The sequence below is a fragment of the Cebus imitator genome, unplaced genomic scaffold (assembly GCF_001604975.1).
Source record: "Cebus imitator isolate Cc_AM_T3 unplaced genomic scaffold, Cebus_imitator-1.0 Scaffold23, whole genome shotgun sequence".
NCBI lineage: Eukaryota > Metazoa > Chordata > Mammalia > Primates > Cebidae > Cebus > Cebus imitator.
The window spans coordinates 11047850-11059027 of NW_016107338.1; positions in this window are offsets into that span (position 1 = coordinate 11047850).

Below are 11178 nucleotides of genomic sequence, written 5' to 3' on the forward strand. Positions count from 1 at the left end.
TTTGAAACAAACTCTCTGTCACCCAGGCTGGAGTGCAGTGACACTATCTTGGCTCACTGCAACCTCTGCCTCCCTGGTTCAAGTGATTCTCTTGCCTCAGTAGCTGGGGCTACAGACACATGCCATTATGCCTGGCTAATTTTTGTATTTTCAATAGAGATGGGGTTTCACCGCATTGGCCAGGCTGGTCTGGAACTCCTGACCTCAGGTGATCTGCCTGCCTCGGCCTCCCAAATTGCTGGGATTACAGGTGTAAGCCACCATACCCTGCCTCCTTTTAAGTTTCTATTTGGAATCGGTCCAGAAAAAGACAGCCCTGACTCCAGTTCAGCCGAGTGAATGTCCATATAGAACAAGAAAACCAATAGTCCTGTGACTCACAGCTTGGTCATGTTGTACTCACCTGTTCTTCACAAGTGAGTGCAGCCTCACCAAACTACAAATGAATACTTATGTGCTTCCTCCTGCCTCCTTCCTTTCTTTTACTTCAGTTTCTGCCCTTACAAGGACACTTCAAATGCCTCCTCTAGAAAGCAGAAAGCAAAATGTGGGGAGGGGGATTATTTGGGCACAAAAATTTATATTTATTTATAATCACTTTCTTTAAAATGTGGGCAGAAAGTGTGAGAAGAAAATGCATGAGGCATTGGAAATAGGAATCTATTCTAATGTCACTTTGCTGTAGGTCAGTGATTCCTCAACTTTTTTAGAGTTGAAACACTATCATCTATATGTGCTATTAGAAACGGAAAATAAGGAAGAGAAAAGTAATTGCAAGTGAATGATAGTCCTTTTCTCTCCCTCTCATTTAATAATGTCATGATGTTTTCAAAATTAAATTCAATTAAAATCAATTTGTTTAAATAACTCCAATGGTAAACTGATGCTGCAAGACCATCACCACTCTATGCTGAAATGTAAAAACTTAGATATTTCAAAGGAGCAGTGTTTGTAATTAAGGCATCATGAGGTTAGCACTTACCAGGTCACTTTTATCCACAGAAGCAGCACATCGGCATCTGTGTCTGTATAGAACCTATCTCCTTCTCTCTTTTTACCTCTGTCGCTAATGCCTAAAACTCCATTGTTAAAGGCCAGTTCCTTTAGAAAGTCAATATTGTTTGGTACCAGCTGTTATCAAAATCAAAGACATAAAGGATTGTAAGATGCACCACGATTTTATATGCTACTAAGAAAGAAAAACCAAGAAAAAAAAACTAGTATAATAAGATGCCATCAATTACGAGAAACATTCCAATTTCAGAGATACTAAAATGTGAAAAACCTGTGTCTTGGGTTGTGCAACTGAAGCAATGAAGAGCTTGGACCATGAAATCAAATACACCTGATGGACATCCTGCTTCTGCCATTTGATAGACGGGTTGCCTTGGGTGGGTTACTTCTCTGAATTCATACCTTCTTCCCTGTGAAATAAAAATACTAGTATACACCTGCCTGGTTAGCAAGAATGACCTATTACCTAATTCCTGGTTACCAAGAATGAGGTATTACAAGTTTGGTGCAGAGCCCAGCCATTAGTTAGGGTTCCAAAATGAAAACTATTATTGCTATTAAGGAACTATCTTCTAAAGGCAATTAACATTGGGCAGAGTAGTACATTGAGTTCTTACTGCTCATGCTTCCTTACTTACAGGGAGTTTTAAAATAAAACAGATCTCCATAGGTCCAGATATTTGACAAGGGATTTGTTTGCAGGGAAAGAGATAATACCGAAATTGGGAAACTGCCTGGGAAGGAAAGGCCCTGGGGGCTAGGGTGGAGCTGGATCTAGAAGAAGAGGTCAGAAGGTACCAAAACCAAATGTTACTACTGTGTGCTTCAAGTTTTGCCCAAGATTGCTTCTAGTTTCAACTTGATTCAGATATCAAAAATGCACTCATAACTTTGATACAATATGGTACACGAAAGAAACTAATCACAAAATCGACATATTGTATGATTCTATTTATATGAAATACACAGAGTAGGCAAATCCATAGAGACAGAAAGTAGATTAGAGGTTTCCAGAGGCTGAGGGCAGAAGGGAATGGGGAGTGGCTGTGAAGGAATATGTGCTTTTTGGGGTGGATAAAAATATTCTAAAATTAGATTGCAATGATATTTGCAAAACTCTTTGAATATCATTGAATTGCATATTTTTAATGGATGAATTTTATGGTATGTGACTTATACCTCCATAAAGAGGCTTAAAAAAGAGAACACATTCGTATGTTCTGTTATTTTGAAGTCTAGAACTAAAGTTTTTTTAAAATTCCCTTTATTTTTTAAAACAATAAAACACCTGTACATATAGAAAAATAAATATATCTAATTTATGATTGTTGTTAAAACTCATAAAATTCAGTTAAGGTTTTCATTTTACTTTTACCCATTACATGTAAAAATGGCCAATTTCTTTTTTCTGAGATGAAGTTTTGCTCTTGTGACTCAGGCTGGAGTGTAGTTGTGCAATCTTGGCTCACTGCAACCTCCATAAAAATGGCCTATTTCAAACATAGTCTCCAATTTTGTGAGCCCCAAAGGGTTTAGTTACATGGATTTAGCCTCTACGATGAGCAGGTATGTCTTCTGCAGTGGAAATGCAAAGGAGTTTCTCATATCCAGGGTGATATTCAAAATATTTTTAAACGGTTACACAGTTGGGCGCTGACCAATCAGTATGAATGACAGCTGGAGGCCCCTTAGTTACTGGAGTTTAGAGGAATGGGGGATATAAGCCAGGGAAGTGAAGGGGGAGGGAGTAGGGAGTGAGAGCACTTGGGAAGCTCAAGTAGGGGTGCAATTAATAAGTGGCACAGGAGTTTTCACTATGTAAGCAGCTGGTTAGAACTCTTCTAAGGCATATCCGTCCACTGTATCTCCTGTGTTCCATCAGAATGCACACATGACTTTCCAAATGTGGCCTTCAATCTTAGAAGTACAGAGATTATCTACTCTACTCCTGACATTTTATAGATGAAGAAACCAAGGTTGAGGGAAGGTGAGTGGCTTGCTCAAGATGCATGAATAATGAGAGTCAGAATGAGTTCCCACATCTCCAAATCTCAATTCAGGTCAGCTGAGGTGGGCAAAACATCCTCATACCAAATTAACTTGCCCACTCATCATTTCTGTACCACTTCCAAATCAGACTTTCAATTTACTTTCTACTGGTGTACATAAAAAATGTGTATATATTCTTCATGAGAGCAAAAGATCTTGGAAATGGAAAACAAAAGGGCAGTGGGTCCAGACTTCTGGATAATCATTTGTAACTTATGTCAATGGAAAGCATGAGGGTATACATGTAGCACATCCCAACAGAATCCATGCATTGCTGGAAAAGCAAATTTGGAGAGAATAATCAAAGTCATTTAAAGTAAAATTTGCTGGCATGCAATCTCATCTTATAACTTTTGTCTTCCTAGTTATCAAAAAGAAAAGATTATGAAAGAAAAAAAAAGAAGAAAAGAATTCTGTTCACCTTATAGCTTACTTAGAAAACTGCCAATAAAATAACGCAGGGAGACCTTTTGGGTACTTCAGATTTTGTGTGTATTGAGGGAGAAATGAATATAGTAATTTATTCATATTTTCATAATAACTACTGATATTTGAAGGGCCATTTACAGTTTTAAGTGTTTTCCTAAGCACGTGGATCAAGAATATTGGAACGGGAAATTTTTTACAGTATATTATTGCTAAGTAGAAATGCAGGCTACAAAAATAGTATGAACATTCAAGATGCTATTATTGTTTAAAAAGAAGTGTATTTGTGTGTGTATGTGCATGTGCGCACACACTTATAAGATAATTGAGAAGACATATTGAAATACTATCTATTCTCCTTGATTGGTTAGATTATGAGTTCTTCTTTGGCATTTTTCTTAGTATTTTTCTGCTTTGTAAGGTGCTTGCTTTGAACATGTATTACTTTTGTCATTAGAAAAAAGTTTAAAAGTGCTTTCATCAGCCTTTTCTTCACGCATTTTTAACAACCATGTGAGGTATAACACCTCACTTTATAGAAGATGCTATTGAGGTTCAGAAGAACTGAGTGACCTACTGTTTGACAAGTAGCAAGTATTAGAGCTTGGGTTTTCATCTAGGCCATCTAATTCTAAACCTTATGCTTTTTCCTCTACATTATGACACTCAATTCTCAGAGCTGGCTTATGTGGCAGCTCACTATACCGTGTTCAGGGCTATCTTCCTGTTGCCCTGTAATAGAGCATCATGCATTCATTTGTACCTGTTGATCATTTTATAGAAACCAGTTTTCCAGTTAAAATGGTAGCAGTTCTGGATGTGGACCAACAACTTGAAGCAATTAAGCTTCCACAACAAATTCCTATAGATTTATTCATGTGAATAGCCATTATTTCAAAGTAGTGTACTATGTAACACTCTCGAACCTTAAAAGCTTCCTGGAAGATCTCTTGGACTCTGTCATCTTTCTCCATATCCAATTTCTACTCCTATCAGTTTTTCAAGGTGAGTTTTTCTGTAACATTTTTTTCCCTCTTTTTTAATGTGACCTTTTTCTTAAAAGCTACTTCTTGCTTGCTAATAGGACCTGTTCCACTGTGAAAAAACAACGAGAATCGTGAGGGAATTAGAGCAATGGAGCTAAATGTGACCACAAGCTCTGCTGGAAGCTGGAAGCTCTGCAAATCTAATCCATTATCCCATTACTTCACAGATGAGCTCAGAAAGCTGCTGCTGTTTATTTTCTGGGCATGGAAAGAATTCTCAGTCAAATGAAAGTCTCTGCCTTGGGATTTATTGAACACTTTTATTCTTTGACTTTTCACACAAAATTTGCAGCATCAGGTAAATATTGTGAATAATCAACAATGTTTAGAATAGAAAGATTAAGAGTTAGAGACCTTATAACCACTTTGTGAGATAGACAGGGAAGTTCTGGATGTGTTAGGCCATTCTTGCATTGCTGTAAAGAAATACCTGAGACTGGACAATTTATAAAGAAAAGAGGTTTAATTGCTCATGGTTCTATAGGCTATACAGGAAGCATGGTGCTGGCATCTACTCGACTTCCAGAGAGGCTGCAGGAAGCCTACAATCATGTTGGAAGGTGAAGGGGGAGCAGGCAGTCACATGGCCAGAACAAGAGCAAAAGAGAGTATGGGGGCGCTACACACTTTTAAATGACCAGGTATCTTGAGAACCCACTCCTTACCATGAAAACAGTACCAAGCCATGAGGAATCCACCCCCATGAGCCAAATACATGCCACCAGGCTCCACTTCCAGCATTGGGGATTAGAATTCAACATGAGATTTGGTCAGGGACAAATATCCAAACTACATCACTGAGTTAAGGCAAATCTTTTGGACTTTGTGTACTTTGGCTGGTAAAACTCCACCTTTATCCTTCAGGGCTGAGCTGTGTTGTCCTGGGCCCCACAACAATGGTTTCTAGGTGTTTGTTCTTTCTGCTTTTTAAAAATAATACATGTCTTCACCAGCAGAGAGGGTGCCAATTTTTACGTGATCCAGATTTTCCTAGACCTCATAGGCAGCCCTGTTCTGGGCTCACAGACACCTTGAAGTGGGACTTAACACTTCAATTTGTTCTTGTTATACTTCTCAACAAGAAAAAATCAACTCCACTCAACAAATTGATAAGAAATACAGATTTTATTGTAGGTTTTGTGGAGAAAGGCATGAATGGATTATATGGTGTACCACACAGCAAATTTTAGTAAAAATTCCTGTTTAACACATGGGGTCTCCTCAGGAAGTTCCCCTTAGCCACTTTTCCCCCCTTCAATCTTGCCCACACATAAACTCCACGTTTTCCCTGGTTCTTCTGGATCTCATTCATTTTCCATTCGCCCAGCCCCTACCCCCACCCCTACCCCCACCCACCTCCTACAATAAATAAATAAACAGGATTTTTCTTATGCAGAACAATTTGAACTGTCTTAACCTTGCATCCTCATTCCCATCACTCTGTTCAGCAAAGAACCTCCTTTGGAGGCAGCTGGGTATTGTAAATTGCAGGTAATTTTTCTCTGTCACAGACAATTTTTTCCCTTGTCACAGTAGTGTTGGTTTAGCATGCCAAATTTTGAAACTGTAGGTCCAAATTCCAAGGAGCTTTTCTTCAAAGGTATATTAGCAAAAGCTTGCATATTTCTTTAGCAGAGCTGTCTCAGAGATGAAGAGAGACAGGGCCTTAGATGGGAGGAAACTAAGGAATTTAAGGCAAAGAAAAGAAAAACTAAAATTTATTAGGCACCGTGCTAATAAATTTCCTTACATACATTATTTCATGGCATCTTTACAACCATATTTTACAGAGAAGGAAACTGGGGGCTTAGAGAAGTTAAAATAAATTTGCAAAGTCTCATTGCCAGTAAGAGGTGTAGCTGGGATTCCAAAGCCAAGTCCATCGGCTCCAAAATGTGAGGTCTTTCCTTATGTGCCATCACCTTCCATGGGCTTGGGATTTCCAATATTTAGAGAACTACCTCCTCTACCATCCCATCAAACTTCTTGGCAGCTCAGCATTGCATCTGTCCACAGAAAGCCATTTGTCTTCTTACACTAACCTGGACCAGGGACAGCTGGATTTAACAGTCTTGCCTGGCTCAGTCTTTCCCTGTTCCATTGCCAGTCCTATCCCTGCAGCCACAAGGATTCCTAACATCTCATGGGAAGGTCAAGGTATTGACACTAGTGGGACAGGGATAGTAGATGAACTTGACTGCTGCAGTGGAAAGGACCTCGGAGCAAGATTGAGGTTAGGCAGAATTTAGTGACAACCATAGGATAAATCAGTGTATATGCCTCCTTGATCTCTTTGGAAACAAATTTTTGCACACAGTGCAGTGAAACAGGAAAGAAAAGAATTCATATTTAGGTACCGGTTCTCACAATGTTTCTCAATCATACAAAAGTAAAAATTTTTAATTTTATATATTAATGGTTTAGCAACTTGACATGAACAGTTAGTCTTGCAATATAAAATCAGACAGAACATATTTTAGTTTCCTCTGTCATCTCCAAGATGCATTATTTTTATAAACACAGGGCAAACTGCATGTGGATTTACTTCAGCTGCCACTTGGTGCCTGAAGTATCATCGTTCAACTTACTTAATTTCTTTCTACTCCAGCTTCTTTAATTATGAAAGGAAGAGTGTCGACTGGATAATTCCCAGGTTCCCTTCCAGCTACATAGTTTACAGAGTGGTAGACATCTGCAAAGTGCCATGTCCCTTGTGAAAAATACTATCTCATCGTACTGTGTAGAATCTCAAATCGAACACATCTAGCAGCAATCATAACTCAATAGATATTTGTAGAATAAATGAATTTTTAAATGTGTTACTGCTTTGAACTAACAGTGATATCAGTATCTCATGCCTACTTTATTTGTATGCAGTATAAGCTAACTACTGAATTTTTAAAAAAATATTCTAGTTCTGTTCTCTTTTTAAACTTGCCTTTTAACAGGGGGATGCTTTTTTCAAATGAAATCCATGTTAGAGATCAATTTATATAAAATGGATAAAAATAGAGCACCTCATATTGAAACTGGAGTGGGACGCCCCTTCCACTCACCCCCCCCCTTGATCCTGAGAGACTTCCAAGGAACTCATTGGAACACTCAGAGATTAGTGTGAAAATCATCAATCCGGCTAATTCCACTAGAACCAGGCAGAAATATCCATATCACTTGAGACTTTTGTTTTTGAAATCTTCTGAGATGAGTCCACTAATAGGAAGAGGTGCTTACCTAATAAACAAAAAGTCTAACATAAGACCATCAGGTAACTGTTTGCTTTCCTGATGATGTTTTTCTAATATGGATGAGAGAATAAAATACTCTTACAAAGATTTAGAGCATCAAGATACTTCAGGCACAGATGGAACATGTTTTACCACGAATCTGGACATCTGGGAGATGGTTCAGAGCAAGTTAAGCATAAGAGGATTTATCCTGATGCTGTCTTTGGTTGGAGCCTGAAGTCAATTACATGTATCAAGTTCTAACCCTCATGCAGCTGTGCTTTTCCTTACGCTGCTGATACTCGGCATCGAAGTCTAGGATTCTTTTCATTAGGAAATTTTTCTCACGAATAGTGTTTTCTGCCAAAGGGAACAAACTTTCTCCAAACAGAACAGCATTACAAAATGCACAAGGAAGACGTTTGCCAATAGGAAATCACACAGTGAAATGTCTCCAACTGTGGATGACCCACAGTTGGAAGTAGTTGAGAGAAAGGTACAGTCAAGGGCCCACACAATACACTGGGTGAGGCTGCGGCACATGCTATTGTCCGAGGGCCATGAACACTGAATCTACCAGGGGACAACTTGGCTTAAGTCCAGCAAGTGATCATTTCCTTTATATTTCTTTGGAAAAATGGAAACTCTTTATGTTCAAAAATACTGTTTCACTGTAGGCCAAGTTTAAGGTATGGATAAAATTCTGAGAATATTAACGACTATCTGATGGGGAAGTGTGGAACAACCTCTATTAAACAACAGCATAATTGAAAATTTTATTTTTCATTGACTATAACATTAAGAATGCATCAAGGAAAAGAGCCTATCTAATAATGGTTAAATTTAGGAGCTAGGGCCATTGGGAAGAGGCTACATCTAACTCTGCTTATATTTAGCACAATGCTAGCAGTCAATACACTTAACATAATTTTACTATATAAATTGATTAATTACACAGGCAGATAAGGCAAATAGTTCATTTTTGTAATAGTTAGAAAATTCAGGATATAAATACTTCAGAGATGGTCAATTCAGTTCCTAGCTCAAGAACTTATACTCTAGTGTTTAGTCTCAGAAACAGGCAAGTAATTGAAGAATTGGAGAGAATATGATGTGTATAAGCACAAGGAGAGCAGAGGAAAGAAACACCTTAATCCTGCAAGGGTGATTGGGGGAGGCTTCCAGGGGAGATGACACCTGGGCTGAATCTTGAAGGATAAGTAAGATAGGAGGAAAGTGGGGAAAAGGGAAGTGGGGATGGAATGGGAAGAGGAGGTCTAGATAAAGAAAGCAGCTAGTACAAAAAGAAAAACGCATTAGTGCTGTGTGGTTGAAATATGGTGCTTGTGAGGGGATGGGAAGAGATTTGGCTAGAAAAGGAGGCATGAAGGAAAAGCAACTGTCAAACTAGGGAATATGAGCATCAGTTATTAAGGCTACAGGCAGCCATTAAGGGATTTCAGCAGAGAAATAATATGACCAGATAAGCATGTTAGAAACAATTCATTAGTAGTAGTATGATGTCAAATTATGATTTCCAAAGAGTTAAAAAACATGAGTCACATTAATAGAGCATGGACACTGGTCAACAGGCTCTTGCCACTGTGGGTGGAGGAATGCACGCTGCCCACACAATCCGTCCCTGCTGGCTGATTCCCCACCCTCCATCACACCATGGAGGTAGGTGGTCACCTTTGGCCCTGGGCCCCCCAAGGTGCTGAGCTCAGTGTTGTTAGAGATAGAAAAATAATTATTAGACCATGAAAGAATTGGCATTTGTGTTCTTGAAATGAGCCACAGGTCATCTGATTTCACTAAAATTATTAATACCACAGAGAATCTGATGTGGGAATTGTTAGCCACTGCGGATGACTACTGTACAAGGTCATTTTTGTGCAAGAAGGTGGGTCTGGCAGTTCATTGCTGTCCCCTTAAACCCAAAGTGCCTGAAAGCAGGAAGGTGTGCCAACTATGTAGTGACTGGAGCTTGGTCAGCTAAAGCTGTAGAAGCTTCCAAGAAGTTTGAGATTGTGATTATCAGCTACCCTAAATGTGGGAGTTATATGAAAATACCAGATTCAAGCATCTGGAACCTCACCCTTACAGCTTCCACGTGTAATACTGTACAAATAACTGGCTCAGAGTGGCATTTGACTTTATATCTGATCTAAGGAAGCACTACTGGTTTGCCACTTATCCTCAAACTTTCTATTGAAGGCAGTGGATGCCTCTAGGTTTGGTGTGATTTTTGCTGGTACCCAGAAGCACATTGGTTGTTCTGAGATGACAGTAGTAATTACCTGCAATGATTGCTGGGGTCACCCTCAGAGAGTGGCCCTCCATCCTGGAATACAAAGTGCATGTTGGAAACAACTTCTTGTACAACATGCGACAGTATTTCAGCAACTATGTCATGGGCTTGTGACTGGTGTAGATTAAGAATGATGGCACTGCAGCAGTGATAGAGAAGCTTAGCTCCATCAAACCTATAATAATAATTCATGATATTTTTTATAGTTCTCAATGATTCTATGAATGTACAGTAGAGCCTCATAATATTCCATCATGAGGAAAATGAATATTCCATTTCATATTGTCAATGTCAAAGGAGATTTTGCTTTAGAAAAAAAAAAAGATTTCTTGAAAAAGCTCTTGAACTTTAATCTCCTTGGAAGAGCACATATCTCCTCTCTGTAAAATACCATCAAGAGTGAAGATGTTTAGAAGCTGGCAGCCCTCATGAAAAATATTTTACAGATGCATCAGCCATGAATACATCCTAACCAACATATACTCTGCCCTTGAACAACGTAACAAAATTAAGTAACTTGGGAATACGTATGAAAACTTAAACATGCTATTTTTCTCGAATGAATGTGCTTATGATAGATTCTTTTTTCAGAGAACAGCAAAACATGACTAGTTTGGGAAAGTCATGGAACTTAACAGCCACCTTAATTCCAACTTGAACTGGAAGCAGTTTTAAAATCTTCCTGTTGCTTGTCTAATGAATTCCAGCTTCGTTTGTCTTTGCTGCTCTTTTTCTAGCTAAATTTCAGTATTCAGACTTATCTGTTGACTTAATTTGCAAGTTGCAGTTAATTATGTCTGGAGACATAGGAGCACACAGCTTGGTTAATAGGTGGGGCCCTCTAGGTGCAAATCTAGATTCTGGATTCTAGACAGCATTGGAGTCTCCTGGGCTCTTCAGCTAATTTTAAGGTCAAATTGACCATTTTGTGAGTATTTAAGAGCTTCAGGCAAAAAGTCAAACTGTTGATATTTCTTTATACAGTTATATGCATAAAGAGATAAAAGCGACATACTGTATGTATATATAGCAGGGTATGTTTTAATGCTATATAGTTTATATTCTATGCATTTATTTTCTTTTACTTCACTTTTTTTTTTTTTTTTTT